The sequence below is a fragment of the Hyperolius riggenbachi genome, chromosome 1 (assembly GCF_040937935.1).
Source record: "Hyperolius riggenbachi isolate aHypRig1 chromosome 1, aHypRig1.pri, whole genome shotgun sequence".
In the NCBI taxonomy this organism is placed as follows: Eukaryota; Metazoa; Chordata; class Amphibia; order Anura; family Hyperoliidae; genus Hyperolius; species Hyperolius riggenbachi.
The window spans coordinates 292029839-292042130 of NC_090646.1; the positions used below are offsets into that span (position 1 = coordinate 292029839).

A 12292-nucleotide genomic window follows, 5' to 3' on the forward strand; every position below is an offset into this window, starting at 1 on the left:
ACACAGCTTGTAAGGAAAAATGAAATGTCAGCTGATTACAAATGTAACCACAACAAACACGATCATGACTACAGCAGGTCATATTGAAAACCAAAAGGTGTGTAGCAAATTACAACATGCTTCACATAATTCATTTTGATCCTGGTTTGTTTTTAAAGCCACAGTTCAGATATGTTTTTAAATGCATTTAAGTTATTACAACCACTTCACCACTGAGGGGTTTACCCCTTGAGCACCAGAGCAATTTTCACCTTTCAGCGCTCCTTCCATTCATTCGTTTATAACTTTATCATTACTTATCACAATGAAATGAACTATATCTTGTTTTTTTCGCCACCAATTAGGCTTTCTTTAGGTGGGACATTACGCCAAGAATTATTTTATTCTAAATGTGTTTTAATGTAAAAATAGGAAAAAATGTGGGAATTTTTTTATTATTTTTCAGTTTTCGGCCTTTATAGTTTTTAAATAATGCATGCTACTGTAATTAAAACCCATGAAATTTATTTGCCCATTTGTCCCGGTTATAAAACCGTTTAAATTATGTCCCTATCACAATGTTTGGCGCCAATATTTTATTTGGAAATAAAGGTGCATTTTTTTCAGTTTTGCGTCCATCCCTAATTACAAGCCCATAGTTTATAAAGTAACAGTGTTATACCCTCTTGACATAAATATTTAAAAAGTTCAGTCCCTAAGATAACTATTTATGTTTTTTTTTTAATTGTAATTTTTTTTTAATTACAAAGAAAAAATAATTATGGGGTGTGGGAGGCAATGATTTTTATGATTTATTGTGTAAAACTAATGTATGTGTACATGAAAAAATGCTTTAGGGTGTAGTTTTACTATTTGGCCACAAGATGGCCACGTGATTTTTTGTTCATGCGACCTGCAAGCGTCCGGAAGTACAGGAAGCAAAAGGAGGCTGGGAAAATCACAATGATCGCGCTGTTTCTCATAGAAGCAGCTGATCATTGCGGGGGCTTAGATCAATGAACGGGAACGGTTTTTCCCGTTCATTGATCTCCGGGCGCGCGCGTGGACAAGCGAGCGTGAGCGCGGACAGCGGCGGGAGGTGCGGATTTCTCCGTCAAATCACATCATGGGTAAGTGTTGTTTACATTTCTCAATTGTTATGCTGGGAATACACCATACATACACTGGTCGATTTGCCATCAGATCGACCAACAGATAGATCCCTCTCTGATCGAATCTGATCAGATAGGGATCGTATGGCTGCCTTTACTGCAAACAGATTGTGAATCGATTTCAGCATGAAACTGATCGACACCATCTGTGAAGCTGCCACTGCTCTACTGTTTAAACTTCCTGCCGGGACAGGAAGTTCAGTGAAGCTACAGCCCTGGAGCCCAGAGCGGAGAAGAAGACTACGGAGACCGGGGGGGACACGCGCTGGCGGAGCAGGTAATGTATTGCCGCTGTATTGCATCGGTTGTCGGGCATTCGAACGCCGCCATCGACGCACTCCCGACCCGCCGGTGATTGAGCAAAATTTTCACAGTGATCGAATCTGCTGTATGTCGGCGGGAAAATCGTTAGGTGTATGGGCCCCTTTAGATTTTCTGTTAGACTTACCTGCCAGATAGATTATTTCCAACATGTTGGAAATTATCTATCTAACCATCTATCTGCCTAGCAATTAGGCATTGTTCTACTCAGCAGGAGATAACCAGAAGTCAATGCACCAGAGATAATGACCAGACTCTACAGAAAATAATCTAATTACAGTAAATCTAACAGAAAAATCTAACAGAAAATTGTATGGTGTATTCCCAGCATTATGCTTAGATTACACCATACAATTTTCTGTTAGATTTTTCTATTAGATTTTCTGTTAGAATGCATAATTAGATTATTTTCTGCAGAGAATGGTCATTATCTCTGGTGCATTGTCTTCTGGTCATCTCCTGCTGAGTAGAACAATGCCTAATTGCTCGGCAGATAGATGGTGAGATAGATACATTTCCAACATGTTGAATTTAGAGAATCTAATGCTGGGGATACACGGTACGTTTCTGTACCGTGTATTGACCAGCTGATCCGGCCAGCTGATAATATTCAGCTGGCCCGATCAAGCCGCTCGACCCGCGCCCGCTCGATTCCCGCCGGCGGACAATGGCAGGGAATCGAGCGGCTGATAAGGTCCACCGGCGGGGACGAGCGGGAATCGATCCGGCTAATCGGCTGCCGGATCGACCCATGTATGACCCATGTATGCCCAGCATAATGCTGGGAATACATGGTGCGTTTGTGCGCCGGTATCGAGCCACTTTGTGTGCCGGAATCGAGCCGCAGGCTCGATACCGGCGCGTCCCCGCTTGTCCGCGCTTGTGGATCGATTCCCGCGGGCATCTCCTAATCTTGCGTGCGTTTCTTCTATTGTTATCCCTGCCGGTATCGAGCACGGAATCGATTCGGCGGGGTATCGGACAGGTCGGAAATTATCAATCGAGCCATCAGTGGCTCGATCGATAATTTCAAACGCACCGTGTATTCCAAGCATAACAGAAAATTGTATGGTGTAATCGCAGCATAATGCTGGGCATACATGGGTCGATCCGGCGGCCCGATTAGCCGCCGGATCGACTCCCGCCACATCCCCGTCCGTATCGATTCTCGCTTGTCCCCGCGGGTGCTTCCTTATCTTCTGCTCGACTCCCCGCTATTGCCCACCCGTGGGGATCGAGTGGGGTATCGATCCGGCGGGTCATCGGACCTGTCAGAAATGATCAGCTGGGAGCATCAGCGGCTCGATACACGGTACAGAAACGTACCGTGTAGCCCCAGCATAAGTCTACAAAACAGTAATAAAAAAATAAATCACAAATCTAATTGATAATTGATTAAGCAAAAGTGAAGCAAGCTTTTCCATGCATAACATTAAAAGGGCAACAGAGAGACTGAAAGCATTAATGGAATGGGACTTCCTGCTAACAACAGACTTCCTTTTCACTCTGTCAGCAACAGTAGTAATTTGCATACTATTTTCCTTGGTATAGTTTTGCAGTTTTCATTAAAATGCAACTTATTTTCGGGTAGGACTGCGTAATAACATGCGCTTATTACAGTTACTTGTTCTATTTTATTACAGTAATGTTACTGACCAACTAGCTTTCATTGTATATGTTGTTGTTTATACAGTGCTGCCCATAATTATTCATACCCCTGGCAAATTTTGACTTAAAGTTACTTTTATTCAGCCAGCAAGTAATTTTTTGGACGGGAATTGACATAGGTGTCTCCCAAAAGATAAGACAATGTACAAGAGGCATTATTGTGGGGGAAAAAATCTCAGCTTTTATTTACATTTGAGCAAAAAGTGTCCAGTCCACAGTCTGGAAAAATCAAAAGTTCTATACCATTGCAAATAGTCCAAGCTGCTCTAAAGCACCCTAATTACCCTTATTAATTGGGAACAACTATTTTAATCAACTCAACAGGTGAAAAACAGCAGCTCTCTGCAGTTGGTTTGTAGACAGTGAAGACCTGCGGCTGCGCATTATGGCTGCTCACAAGTCAGGAAAGGGCTACAATGCCATTTCTAAATGTTTTCAAGTTCCAGTCCCTACAGTGCAAAGTATTATTACAAAATTCAAGATGTTCCACACTGTGGAAAATCTTAGAGGACGTGGTCGGACCCGGAAGCCAAAAGTGTCACCTGTGCTGGTCAGGAGGATAGTGAGAGAGGTGAAAAAGAATCCAAGGATCACCACCAAGGCCATCCTGGTGAATCAGGGCTCTGCTGGTGGCAATGTCTCAAGGCAGACAATCCAACAGCCACTCCACACTGCTGGGTTCCACGGATGCAGACCAAGGAGGACACCACTTCTCCAGATAAGGCACACAAAAGCTTGCAGATTTCTGGTCTTCTGTGTTATGGTCAGATGAAACAAAAATTGATTTGTTTGGTCACAATGATGTTTCCTTCATTTGGCGTAAAAAAAGAAAAGCCTTCAACCCAAAGAACACCATATCCACTGTCAAACATGGTGGGAACCTAATGCATTGTGGATGTTTTTTCAGCCAATGGACCAGGGAACCTAATTACAGTAAACGGCACCATGAAAAAAGAGCAATACAGGAGGATAATCAGCGACAAAATCAGGGAGTCTGCAGAGAAACTTGGTCTTGGGCACCAGTGGACATTTCAGCATGACAATGACCCAAAACATACAGCAAAAATGGTGAAGAAATAGTTAGCAGACAACAAGATTAACGTTTTGGAGTGGCCCAGTCCTGACTTGAATCCAATTGAGAATCAGAGGAGGGAGTTAAAGATCAGGGTGATGGCAAGAAGACCCTCCAACCTGAAAGATTTGGAGCTAATTGCTAAAGATGAATGGGCAAAAATACCTGTGGAGACATGCAAAAAATTATAGGAAGCTTTTTAAAGAGAACCCGAGGCGGGGTTCTTACAAAGCAATCACCATACAGAGGCTGGGTCTGCCTATAGAGCCCAGCCACTGTTGCTATTTAGCTTCCCCCAAAGCCCACCCCCCTGCACGCACCCCATTATTCACAGCCGCGCTGTGCGTGCTATGTTTACCTCACTAATGTCAGTCTCCGCTCTCCCCCGCCTCCTGAATCGCTCCGGTCCCCGCCCGCGTCCCTTCCCTCCAATCAGCAGGGAGGGAAGGGACGTGGGCGGGGACCGGAGCGATTCAGGAGGCGGGGGAGAGCGGAGACTGACATTAGAGAGATAAACACAGCCCGCTGCGACACGCTGCATGTCAGCAGCACGGCTATGTTTTATGGGGTCTCACAGCGCGCAGGGGGGGCTTTGGAGGAAGCTAAATAGCAACAGAGGCTGGGCTCTATAGGCAGACCCAGCCTCTGTATGGGGACTGAGTTGTAAGAACCCCGCCTCGGGTTCTCTCTAATGCTGTAATAGCCAATTAAGGCTTTTCTATCGATTATTGAGAAGGGTATAAATAATTTTGGACTGGACACTTTTTGCTCAAATGTAAATGAAAGTTGAGAAATATTTTCTTTCCACAATGCCTCTTGTACATCGTCTTATTATGTTTTGGGACACACCTATGTCATTTCCCGTCAAAAAATTACTTGCTGGTTGAATAAAAATAAGTCAACATTTGCCAGGATAGTGAGTGAGAGTGTGTGTGTGTGTGTGTGTGTGTGTGTGTGTGTGCGTGCGTGCGTGCACCGTTTTCCGGCATTTCTCTAATATACTTCCTTTTCAATAACCCCGTTTGTGGAAGAAAAAAAGAAGGCAACTTATTTTTATATACCTTATCATCACATGCTAAGCTTCTATGGTTTAAGTGATATTCTATTTTTGCTGATAAAAAGCAATATCCTCAGTCCTGATCCATACAGGTGTTTTTTTAATACATTATTCCAAAAGCGATTTTGCTATAGCACAGACAGTCACACTGTTAAGCCTTCTCTGCTGGCAGTGTATTCGGCATGTGAGTTTTCTTATTAATACAAATGTTAATCTCAAATACTTTCTGCTCTATGCAGCTAATTAAACATGTAGCAAAAAAACCCTCTAGAAGACAGCAAAGTCACCAAGGAACATGCAAAATATCAACAGGACAGGGAAGCAAAGTCCCGGAAGTAACATGGTGGAAGTTCACATACAGCCTCATAGTCTGGTTGGAGGTGCAAGGTTTAGGCCCAGTTCACATTAGCGTTCTGAGCCAAAAGGATCTGGTGAGCGGATCCGGATGGCTCAGTCCATGGCCTGGTTCACATAGTGAAAACGGATCTGATCAACGATTGATTGGATCCGTTTTCACTCAGCAAATACATACCTAATTTTCAGTAGTAGCCGGCAGTAGAGGCTTCCTCTTCTTCCGCTGTGACTGCACAGCGCATCATGTGACTAGTCACATGACACGGAAGAAGACTGAAGCCTCTACTGCCGGCTACTACTGAAAATTAGGTATAAAAACTCCCTCACCCACCCGCCCGGCTGCTGCACCCTCACCCTCCCGTCGCTAGATTCTCGTCGCCACATGCCCCCATGGAACGGTCCGTTTCTTCACTAGTGTGAAGAAACGTTCCATTTCCTATTGCCCCAATGCTGCAGGATTTTTTGTCCGGATCCGTTTTGCTGGGCAGAACTTTCCGGAAAATTAGGGCCTGCAGCATTTTTTAGATCCGTGGACCGGAACGTATGGAATGTATCCGTACCAACGGACGCATGTGAATGGATCCATAGGTTAACATTGGATCTATTCACATCCGTTCCATTTGTACAGTATACATTCCGGTTCCGATCCGCAAAAAACGCTAATGTGAACCGGGCCTTAACGTTGCACATCTGGCGTCCTTTGATCGTTGAATGTTTTAAAATCTAGACAGTTTTCATACGAGGTGACAGTACAGTTGTTTAAATATTCGAGTAAAAGAATCAGCCCAGCCCAGTGAAGAAAGTGCCCATCCCTCTCTACTAACTTTCCAGGATAAGAAAAAAGTAAGAACTGTGCTGTAAAATTAAGCCGTTGTGGGGGGCTTGGCCAGCTATGAGCATGTGAGGACGCGTTTCCTTGCAGCTCTCTCAGCTCAAGACAGTATACTGCCTCGTATACACCCGAAAGCTGCCTACGGTGTCGGCGTTTCAGCTCCCCTGCTGCCCAACAACCACCTCGTGCTGCAGCATGCCGAAATACGGGCCTCCGATGCCGTCAGACACTGCAGAGACGCTCGCCAGGTTTGCCCGGGAGGAGAGGCAAGATGGCGCCCGCACTAAGCACATGGAGGAGGCCAAACCCACGGACATGGAAGTGCTTTCCCCGCAGGCCGATCCCACTCATCCCAGCGTGGTGGAGATGACTGAGGCCACAAACACTCCTGAAAAGCCTTCTAGCACGGAACCCCCAAAAGAGCAGAGAGAAACCCCCAAAAGAGCAGAGAGACAGATCGTCTTCTAGGGGACACAGGCACAATTCTTCTGGGACGGAGGAGGAGGGGGAGGACAGGGGCCCAGAGCCTGCAGAACCAACCAGAGCAGAACTGTTAGCAGCCATACAAGACATGCAGATGTCCCTTGCATCCAGATTAGATACCATACAAACGGAACTTTCTTTTGTGAAAGCTGATTTTAGAAAGCTCAAGTAGAGGACTGCTGAGACGGAGCACAGAATAAGTGATCTTGAGGACGTTATAACCCCTATCAGATCCTCTAAATCCTGGCTAAATTTCTTAACTATAGAGACAAAGTGTAGATCCTTAGGAAAGCTAGATCTGCGCCGGATATGAAAATCAATGGAGTTGCAGTATCGATTTATCAGGACTTCTCCACTTCGCATTACATTTCTTGCTGTGATAGCAGGCCTTAGAGCTCAACACGTCCCATACAGCATGCTCTACCCCGCTAAATTGCGTGTTCAACATAATAGAGAGTTTCATTTCTTTCTTACCCCTGCTGAAGCTGTGACCTGGATGGAGGAGCAGGGTATTCCAATCCCCACCCTGCCAACACATCAGAGAAAATGATCTCTATTGATACCTTTTCTGGTTGCTGATGCACTCTTCACTTAAACAGCAGTATGGTCTCTTTTGTGATTAATAATAGCAGATGCTTTGGAGCCGACTTGTACTCACTCAAGCTATTATCGGTCCTTCTCCACAATCTTCCTCAGGGTCCGGTCACCTCTTCTCGTTGTGCAGCGTATTCTGCCATACTTTTTCCTTCCTACAGACTTCCCATTGAGGTGCCTTGATACAGCACTCTGGGAACAGCCTATTCGTTCAGAAATTTTTCTGTGTCTTACCCTCTTGCTTAAGGGTGTCAATGGCCTTCTGGACAGTAGTCTGGTCGGCAGTCTTACCCATGATTGTGGTTTTGAGTAATGAACCAGGCTGATAGTTTTTAAAAGCCTCAGGAATCTTTTGCAGGTGTATAGAGTAATTAGTTGATTCAGATGATTAGGTTAATAGCTCGTTTAGAGAACCTTTTCATGATATGTTAATTTTTTGAGATAGGAAATTTGGGTTTTCATGAGCTGTATGCCAAAATCATCAATATTAAAACAATAAAAGGCTAGAACTACTTCAGTTGTGTGTAATGAATCTAAAATATATGAAAGTCTAATGTTTATCAGTACATTACAGAAAATAATGAACTTTATCACAATATGCTAATTTTTTTAGAAGGACCTGTAATGTTTGAGTAATGCGTCACTGTTATTCTATTGCTCCTAATCTATGTTCAAATGTCTGTTTCGTTATTTGTTCTCCTCCAGGAGGGTATCTCAGTGCTGATATATTGCAGAATAATGTGGTCCAGTTATTTTTCTCTATAATGGGATCCTTTAAGAGGGGCCTTGTCCGCACTCTGTCTGATCTTTGCATATTTGACTGTGATATGAAATTTTTTTTTTTTTCTTTTAGCCATGTACTTTTTACTAGACAGGTCGCAAATGCCATCCTTAGCCTTCCCATTATTATTACTTTCTAACTATGCAACGTGACCCTGTGAGGTCTTCTGAACCTCGTATAACTCATCTAGCCTAGGTGATTGTTTATACGGACCAGGTCCCTCTAAGTTAAAGTTACTTTCAATTTCTATGTTTGCAACGGTTATGTTTCTTAAGCTACTGACCTATCCATAGGCAGCTATGGATTTGAGTATTCTCTTGAGCCGAGATACGCAAGTTGTCCTTTTTTAGTCCCTCTTTCACTGTTTTACTGGTTAGGTAAAGAAATCCTTTGTGGTTTAATACAGGGGATGGGGAGGGTTCAGATTAAAACTGGGGTTTTGGTGAGTACAATCCTAATTTGCAACAAGACTGATATGACAGCTCAGCACGGATTCTATTGCAGAGAGATATGTTCTTCTGGAGCTCCTTCATATATATCATAATATATTACCATGATGCACATTAAGTTAGTCTCTTGGAATGTGAGGGGTCTGAATAATTCCATTAAAAGGCGCCTAATTCTTGATTACTTACCTAAATTATCCCCCCAAATCATTTGTCTCTAAGAAACTCATCTTATTGGTTCTAAGGCTTTTTTACTTAAAGGGATACTTAAGTCAAGGGGCAAAAATGAGTTTAACTCACCTGGGGCTTTCCTCAGCCCCCTGCAGCCGATCGGTGCCCTCGCAGCCCCGCTCTGATGCTCCTGGACCCGCCGGCGGCGACTTCCGGTTTCGCCGTCACCGGCTGACAGGCATGGATACGCGAGTGATTTTCCGCGTTCCCAGCCATAATATCGCCCCCTATGCTGCGGCGAAACCGGAAGTCGCCGCTGGCGGGTCCAGGAGCATCAGAGCGGGGCTGCGAGGGCACCGATCGGCTGCAGGGGGCTGAGGAAAGCCCCAGGTGAGTTAAACTCATTTTTGCCCCTTGACTTAAGTATCCCTTTAAAAAAAAACTTGGATATCCTCATATTACCTTGCACATTTTTCATCATTCTCAAGGGGAACTGCGATCCTAGTTGCCAAATTGTTTCCAGGCCAAATATCAGACATTAAAATAGATCCTAGTGGTAACTTTGTAATTGTGAAATGTACTATTGAAAATAGGCCATTGGGGGCGTGGCCAAGATGGCGACCTGATAGCAGCAAAAGAGAGGAGCTCTGATGCCCGGCAATCTTATACACTGATTTATACTACACCGTTGCACTCCAAAACTCTCAGTTACGCACTAACCTGCTTGGACCACGCAGATCTAAAACTGGAGTGGTACAATCCACCGCACTCCCCTCCCAAAGAGAATCCTGCGCCGCCGCTACCGTGCAGAGGGGACTCTCCCGGCCCGACCCGGACACAGCGTTTGGCTGAAAGGTTCTCCCCATACGACTCAGATATGTTGCAGCGCACCAAAGGGAGAGACAAGGACAAGGAGAAAGATAAGGGAGATGAACAAGCCTCACCAGGGCAGGCTGCCCCGCAACCTCCTCCAGCAAAAGCCTCTACTAAGCACAACAAGGAGGTGCAGGCCGAGATGCACGCGGCTCCCCAAGATGGCGATGGTAGAAACTCTCCGCCTCCTCCTGCTCCGCACGAAATTCTGGATGCCATCAAGCAATGCCAAGCCACCCTAACACTTAAAATGGACAATTACGAGGCTGGATTGGATCTCCTTAGACATGATGTGGCTGCTCTCCGTGACCGTACTAAAGAGTCCGAGCGCAGAATTTCGGACCTGGAAGATATTCAGATATTCAACATACCCACTCCCGCTCAATTCCAAGAATGGAGAAACGGCTGGGAGAAAGAGTGGTGGACGCGGAAAACCGCAGCCGCCGCAACAATCTCAGACTCCTAGGTCTGCCTGAAGGATCGGAGGGCGAGCAGGTCCGGACTTCATTGAATCCCTGCTCCACAGGCTTCTGCCGGAGGACACTTTTTCGCCTTACTTCCTCATCGAGCGAGTGCACCGCATGCCGGCGAAGAACGGCCCTCCTGGAGCACTCCCCAGGCCGGCAATCTTTAAGTTACTCAACTACCGGGAATGCGATGGCTGCAGCGTGGAAAGCAGAGAATCTAGCATATGAAAACACCAGCCTCATGCTCTTTGCGGAATTTACTGCTGAAACGCAAAAGCTTCGGAAATCATTCAACCATGTAAAGCTTAAGCTTCGTGAAAAACAAATTAAATATGCAATGCTGTTCCCGGCTCGGCTGAGGGTGGAGGATGGGGAATCGGTCATATTTTTTGAAAAGCCGCAAGAAGTAATGACCTGGATCGAGGCGCGTCGTTAAAGTTTGTTTTCTGCCTTGATACATTATTGTTTGGCTCTCTACTCAGGTACTGTTGATCATATAATACTCCATTGAACGGTTGGGGCTCCTAGAAGTAGATCGGCACCTCCTGCCCTCCATGCGCACCCCCGGTAGAGACTGTTGGCAGCCTCCTGTAAAACTCTAATACTCTATCAAGGCATAGACTGGCCTATATGCACTTAGAAATACTGGTATTCCTTTATCTTCAGCATCTAAGCTAAATGCCCTTTGATATAATTATTAACGAATTAACCTTTGGCTACGTATGGGCTGAATATATACTTAAAGAGACACTGAAGCGAAAAAAAATTATGATATTATGATTTGTATGTGTAGTACAGCTAAGAAATAAAACATTAAGATCAGATACATCAGTCTAATTGTTTCCAGTACAGGAAGAGTTAAGAAACTCTAGTTGTTATCTCTGTGTAAAAAAGCAATTAAAGAGAGTCTGAAGCGAGAATAGATCTCGCTTCAGACCTCATATATAGCAGGGGCACGTGTGCCCCTGCTAAAACGCCGCTATTCCGCGGCTTAACGGGGGTCCCTGTCCCCCCAAACCCCCTCCGTAATGCGGGGGAGCGCTTCCTGGTTGGGGCAGGGCTAACCGCCGCAGCCCTGCCCCACGCGCATCTGTCAGCGCGTATCTCCGCCTCTCCCTGGCCCCTCTCAGTCTTCCTTCACTGAGAGGGGCGGGGGAGAGGCGGCGATGCGCGTCTGAGAGACGCGACTGGAGGCAGGGCTGCAGCAGTTAGCCCTGCCTCCAGGAAGAGTTTTCCCTGCGACCAACTTTCCGACCATCTTTTGCGGGGGGTGGGTTGGGGGTGAAGGGACCCCCGTTAAGACGCGGGATAGCGGCGTTTTAGCAGGGGCACACGTGCCCCTGCTATATATGACAGCTGAAGCGAGATTTAGTCTCGCTTCAGTGTCTCTTTAAGCTCTGCGACTTTCAAAGTGTGGAGAGGGCTGTTATCTGACTTTTATTATCTCAAGTGTTATTGGACTATTTACTTTTCCTCTGGCAGAGGAGAGGTCATAAGTTCACAGACTGCTCTGAAAGAATCATTTTGAATGCTGAGTGTTGTGTAATCTGCTCATATTATAGAATGATGCAATGTTAGAAAAAACACTATATACCTGAAAATAAAAATATGAGAATATTTTCTTTGCTGCTAAACTTCTAGTAATTATTCATGGTACACAACCAATTCATTATATCATATATTTTTTTTCGCTTCAGTGTCTCTTTAAAGAAAACCTGAACTGAAAAGTAAAAGTCAAAATAAACCTACACAAGTCATACTTACCTCCTGCGTAGTCAACTCAATCTATTTTTCCTCTCCTGAGTTCTGTTTGTCCACTGTGATCAATGGAATTCTCCGTCCTCCATTTTGAAAATAGCCATTACCCCTTAACAGCTTCCTGGTCAGCACACTGTTAAACTGTAACATCGCCCACTTGAGCCATAGGGAAACATGGACATTACCTGGTACATCAGTTCTCCTCTCAGCTATAACTGACAGTAACTGATATTTTACTGACAGCAACTGATATATTTCAGTTCT

General features: G+C 45.1%; 1 protein-coding gene across 2 annotated transcripts in view; it reads right to left on the minus strand.

The window, feature by feature from the left end:
- Window positions 1-12292, minus strand: part of TBC1D2 (TBC1 domain family member 2) — a 161907-nt gene that overhangs the window by 120808 nt on the left and 28807 nt on the right. The window lies entirely within an intron of this gene.